The sequence below is a fragment of the Eurypyga helias genome, unplaced genomic scaffold, assembly GCF_000690775.1.
Source record: "Eurypyga helias isolate BGI_N326 unplaced genomic scaffold, ASM69077v1 scaffold12032, whole genome shotgun sequence".
NCBI classification, from domain to species: Eukaryota; Metazoa; Chordata; class Aves; order Eurypygiformes; family Eurypygidae; genus Eurypyga; species Eurypyga helias.
Genome location: NW_010235403.1, coordinates 23,264 through 29,530, shown reverse-complemented (window position 1 = coordinate 29,530; position 6,267 = coordinate 23,264). Strand labels below are relative to the sequence as shown.

Genomic DNA, 6,267 nt, shown 5'->3' with positions numbered 1-6,267 from the left:
GCTTAAAAATGGGATGGAGGGGCTCGCTGAGCCTGTGGGAGAATGAACAGGAGGACCAGGGGGGAAATGTGGTGTTTTCTGCACTGGTTTTGCTTTGGTCTTCAAGGAGAGGCCAGAGCTTGGAAAAGGAGATTTGCATTGAAACATGGGGAGAGTTGTGATCCATTCTTTTCCTGTCTCTTCTGATACTGCAACAGAGGAGAAAGGGATTTGGAAATGGAGAAGGGGGAGGAAAGGTGGGAAACAAAAAGGCAAGGATCTTCAGCCAAGACATGGAAATGTGGCCTTGAAATCTTCCTGGTTTTGGTTTTCCAGATCTGGCTGGTTGCCTGCTTGAGAAGCTGGCGGGGTGGGATGGCGGTGAGGCCCCTCCGCCCCATCCCTCAGACATGAGGGGGTACGTTCATTAGTGTGGGCCAGATCCCTGGAAGAGGCCTGCGGCACAGCCCTACCGATGCAGTGGGAAGGACAGGGAGCTCTCCTGGCTCTGGGTGGACCCACAGGTTCATTTTTCATGTCTGGATTGCTGGTCCCATCACACCAGCAGCAGAGATGCCCAGATTTCAGCTCTGGGTTCCTCTCCTTTCTAGCGTAGGATCTAGCGTAAGACCGGGACAAGGCAGTGGAGGTGCCAGACCCCATCCTGGCTTGCTGTCCTACGTGAGGTGAGCTGAACAGGTCTCAACCCCTCGCTGCCCAAACCTCCCCATCACCGTGCCCTTGCAGTGAACGGACTCCCCGATTTGCGCCCGGGGCCGTCCTCGCCTGGCCCAGCCTCGAGACGGGGGTCAACAGAGATGTCTTCCCCATGGTTTGCCCTCCTTGTAATCCCTCCTCCTCACAGCCAGCCTGGGAGCTTCAGCCTTTGATCCTCCTCCTCTTTTGCAAACATTTCTTTCCGCTCGTGGAATTAAATCTCTCTCGCAGTGTTTTTCTTCCCTATCTTTTCTTTTTTTTGGCCAAGTCTGTCTGAAATATTATTTTTTTTCGCTCCTTCAGCAGCAGGGCTATATAATTGATGGCCTCGCCAAGCTTTCCGAGCTGAACATTAAAGCCTTCCTGCCTTGGCTCCGACCGGAGTTCATTACTTTCTGAAAAGCTTCGTTGTCTGTTTGTGCGCAGATGATTGTTGTTGTGGAGGGGAGGATGTTGTCAGCACAGAGAGGAGAGGAGGGGCTGGATTCGGCCAGGACTGCTTTGTAATCAAATCCTGCTCTCTTTCTTGTTTAGCAAATTTTCAAGTGGAAAAAGGCCTCTTTTAGCAAAAAAATTGAAACACCGGCACCTTCCCGAAGGCAGCAGTACAAAACTCAAGCCCCTAATTAACAAGCAGCAAAAGGTTGTCTTGCTCTAGGGGGCAGCAGGAAAATGCTGCGCCGCAAATGGGATGCTCAGCCCCGGGTCGTGTTGGAATTCGCCATGGGCCGAGTACCCGGCGCTCTCCATGAACCTGCCGTTACCGTCCCTCCCGAGCTTCTGCATCCTGGGATGGGCGAGCCCCCACGCGCTGCTGGCAGAGTCCCTCTGGCCCCGTGATTTCCTCGTTCTGGTGTTGGGGGGGGGACACTGGGCGGGTGTGGTTTTGGCCAAATTGCTTTCTGCATCTTATCGGCCTTTTCTGGCAAGACAAAGCCGCGGCGTTTTCTCCAGTTTGCCCTGCGCCGACGCTTCTTCTGGCTCCCCATCTACCTCGCTGGTTTTTCAGCACTTAAAACACAGCAAGGCTGAGGTGATTACAAGGATTGGAGATGCAGTGACACTTCCCTGCCAACGAGTAATTGATTTATTAAAGACATTACAATACATTCATGGTTGAGCGTAAGAGTTTCCTTTGAACTCGCTGGAAAATCCAAAGGGATTGTGCCTGTTTGCAAGTACCGCGGGCAGAATAAATCCGTGCTCCCCCATCGCCTCCCTCCCCGCCGCAATTCCATTTCCCTTTGACTGGCGCGAGTAAATATCACAGCTCGACAACTCCAGTCCAGTGACCAGTGTGATCCAATTTAATAGCATTTAAAAATTCAAAGTGATTGTTAGCCAAATGGAAATGTAAGATTTCATACCCAGCCTGCCTTGGGGAGGAAAGGAAGAATGAGGGAGGGTGCGGGGGATGTAGACAAATGGACTAGATAAAAAATAATGGAAAGTAACTTAATTAAAGAGGCTCGAGCCAAGTTAAAAACAGTAATGATTTTGAATCGGAGAACCGCAGGTTTTAAAAATGAAAGGGAAAAGGAAAAGAAAGGAAAGGAAACTGTGGATAAAGAGCCTCCAAAATGATTAAATGGGAGGAGAAGGAGGCATAGGAAGGAAAGGGTAAAAATAGTCCTTCCATGAAAAGCAGGAGCCCATGGGGAATAGACGGTGCCGTCGATGAGGCTGGGCATTAGAAAGACAAATAGGGAAATTAAAGGATGCTCTGGGGGGAGATAACTCCCGGCGGCTTTTCTGCCATTCTCGGAGGCGTGAGGGTGGCCAAGAAGAAGGCTTGGGGGCTTCGTTTAGGAGAAATGGAAAACGTAGGAGCAGTCCTAATGGAAAAGAAGAACAGCCCCCACGTACTCTGGGCGCGCCGGTATCCCTGCCCGGCGGTAGCATCGCTTCCTCCTTTTCCATTCCTTTTAACTCTGTCCAACGTAGCCTATTTGGGTTGAAATTTGGTAATGAAATTTTAATTGCCCCTCTGCGTACGCCGATGTCCTGCTGTGCCTCCCTACGGCCTGATGACTAATTTTTTAACGGTAGCGCTCTCGTCTCGGGCAGCTCATTGGAAATACCTAACCTGGCAGCCATCCCGCCGCCTTTTCCCTGGCTTGGCGAGCTCGGCGGAGCCTGAAAAGCAGGTGCTGACAGAGCATCGATCCGGATGGGCGCTTCTGTGCCATTTGCTCTTCGGGCCTCATTTCTCCATCCGTAAAGTGGGGATAATCATGCTCCTTATCCCACTGGGATGTTTTGGCGATAGGATTATTGATACCCACGCCGCCGGCACATCCCGAGAAGGTGGAGGCAGTGATGTGCACAGGTACGGAGAGGAGTTGGGCACCTGCGGGAAAGTGTTGCCCTCAGGAAAGGTGAATTAAGGCAGCAGAGACCAACCCTACCTCTACCCTCACTAAACTTTGAGGGCTAAACCTTGCAGCGCTAAGATTGCTCTTTTAAGGACTTTTTAGGGCGTGGGGAGGATGACACGTGTTATCACACGGGCTCTGGCTTGTTGGGGATGCTTGTTTCCGGCAGTTTTGGGTTGATCCTCTGGGTTTGGAGCTCTTGGTGTGTTGGTTCAGGGTGGATGGTGCCTTGGGATCAGAATTTGTACACAGGAGGAGCAAGGAAGGTGTGCGGGGGGCTTTGGAGCCCAGGGCGGAGGGCCTGCAGGATGAGGGCTGCGTAAAGAAATGACTAAGGAGAGGAAGGAGTGGACAAGGACAGATTTGGGAAGGTAGACCAGAACGATGGGTGGATTTGCAAGTCTCATATGAAGAGACATCTTCCCAGGGGCCTCGCTGACCTCCTGCTTTATAAGCAGACAAACAGAGGGTCTGGTCATAAGTAGCAGCCTCCAGACCACCTAATCAAGGACCAAGAGGGCCGTGCTCCCTGCCTGATCCATTGATTTTTCACTGGAGCCAAAGACGGTGACGTCTGGGAGGGCTGAGGATGCAGCTGCGTTCATCTGCTCTCTCCTTTTCCACGTGTTTGTCGAGAGCCCCGTGGGGGCTGTATTTTTGGAGCTACTACAGTGGTGTCAAAGATGTTTTAGGGGAGTTTGGGAGGGGAGGGTGGATGCTGATAGTTTGATAGAGGCAAAAGGGACACGGATAGACCCAGAAGATACGAATAGACTTTGCTTGCGGTTCAGTCAAAACTTGGGGTTTCCGCTCAGCTCCGCATTAACACCACGGATCTGGACTGGTTTGAAAGGAAAGCCATCAGACACTCAGCGTTAGTCGTGGCGTTTCGGGAAGCGCCACTCGTCCTCCGGCGAGAGAGCCACCGCGCTTTCCCCGGGCACGGGCTGTGCGGCTCCTCGGATGAGATTAGTGTCAGCGTGGAAAGCGTAATCATAAACACTTACTTTGCACTCGAGTCGGGGGAGAGGGAGCACGACTGCCAGAGCGTGGAGATAAGAACAAATATGCAAGAGCATAGTGTGTTTTTAATGGAAGGGAGATTTATTTCTCTCTGTGTCTTTTTAAGCCTCTAGATAGATCATAAAAAAAAAAAAAACCCAACCCAACCCACACACAACCTGTCTGCCTGAAATAGCCAAAATGTAATTTAAAGAGCATCATTTTAACTAATACTTCACTTCAGAGACACCTGCCCTGTATTCATCGGAGATGTGGGCTGCATTAGAGCATCTGATTTATCTTTGGAAAGGATGTTTGAAATCCTTTGTTCCTGCCCTTCTGAGGAGCGAAGCGATGCAGGGCTGGTTCGGCGTGCTCGGCCCTCGGTGTGATGCTGCTCGTGGATGGAGAGCTGGGGGGGTGGCGGGGAGAGCCCCTCACTCTCCAGGAGCGGGGCTGGGAGCAGGACCTGCGCCGTCAGCGCTGGGCATGGCCCCTTGCTCGCTGGGTTTGGGGAGAGGAGCTGGGGTTGAGTTTAGCAGGATCGCGTGCACTGATGGAGCAGATGAGGAATATCATAGAAACTTACTGCTCGTTGGTACAGGAGACTCCAGGTTGACTGGGAAGTGCTGTTTGCAGGAGCATCCACTCGGGATGCATGCCCTAAACCGGATCCTGGCCTACACGAGGCCTAGCTACACAAAGGATGTGGCTAGGAGGACTGTCCCTGTGCAGAAACCTCCCCACCTGTCATTCCTGTGACCATAGGCTCTGGGTATCTTCTCTCTTATGCTGTCGACTTGGTAATAAGCATGTGAGGATGAGAAATACTTGTCATTGTGTTGATAGTAAGACTCGAAGAGATGGAGTGTTTTGCCCTGGACTCCTCTGGAGCAGAGAGCAGGCCTCAAGCCATCCTTCCCTGTAGCTTATTGACCCACAGCAAGGAGGCTTTCCTTACATTTAAAAAGAAAGGAATTTCCACAGGTGACGATAATCTTATCACTGTGGGAGTGTGCGCTGGCAGCCCAGAAAGCCAACCGTACCCTGGGCTGGATCAGGAGAAGCATGGCCAGCAGGTCGAGGGAGGGGATTCTGCCCCTGTGCTCTGCTCTGGGGAGACCCCACCTGGAGTGCTGCGTCCAGCTGTGGAGCCCCCAACATCAGAAGGATATTGACCACTTGGAGCGAGTCCAGAGGAGGGCACAGAGATGCTCCGAGGGCTGGAGCCCCTCTGCCATGGGGACAGGCTGGGAGAGTTGGGCTTGTTCAGCCTGGAGAAGGGAAGGCTCCGGGGAGACCTTATAGCACCTTCCAGTGCCTGAAGGGGCTACAAGGAAGCTGGGGGGGACTTTTTAAAAGGGCCTGTAGTGACAGGGCAAGGGGTAACGGGTTTAAATTGAAAGTGGGGAGGTTTAGATTGGATATCAGGAAGAAGTTCTTCCCAGAGAGGGAGGGGAGGCACTGGGACAGGTTGCCCAGGGAAGCTGTGGATGCCCCATCCCTGGATGTCTTCAAGGCCAGGCTGGATGAGGCTTGGAGCAACCTGGTCTAGTGGAAGGTGTCCCTGCCCATGGCAGGTGGGTTGGAACTGGATGATCTTTAAGGTCCCTTCCAACCCAAACCATTCCATGATTCTATGATCTCCTAGGATGTGACCCAATGGAGGAGAGGATCCAGTGTTACCCTACATCCCACAGGAGATGGCAGCACAGGGGCTGGTCCCAGACAGCCTCTGCATCCCAGGGGGTTTGCTTCTGCTGGGGGAAAGCTGTGGAGGACAAGGGAGCACGGGGGCGAGCAGGAGGGAAGCCGGGGAGAGGAGAGCTATTGTCAAATGCCTGGCTCACCCTTTCTGATCAGAAGTTCACTTGTAATATTTTTCTCGGCTTGGGTTGCTAATGCGTTTTGTTCTCCAGAGCGCGCGTGGCCGGACTTCCCGCGCAGCCTTTAATTAGTTTCTGGATGATGACATCTCCGCTGAGAATCGTCTTGCCGTGTCCCTCCAATCTCGGGGGGAGATAAAGGAATCTAATAAAGACATTCAGCATTTCTAGGTGATGGGTTTGACAAGCTTCGTATTAACAAGGAGTCGCATTCAAACTTTCTCGGGTGTCCTCGGCACGCTGCGGCTCATCCCCACGCAGGGGCTTTTCCCGGGGGGGTTGGCGGGATGAGAGGGGCAGCGCTGGGG

At 52.6% G+C, this 6,267-nt stretch overlaps 1 protein-coding gene across 1 annotated transcript in view; it reads left to right on the top strand.

Annotated features, from left to right (window-relative positions):
• Positions 1 to 6,267, top strand: part of LOC104505960 (protein CEPU-1-like) — a gene marked incomplete at both ends in the record, with an annotated part of 22,352 nt that overhangs the window by 10,066 nt on the left and 6,019 nt on the right.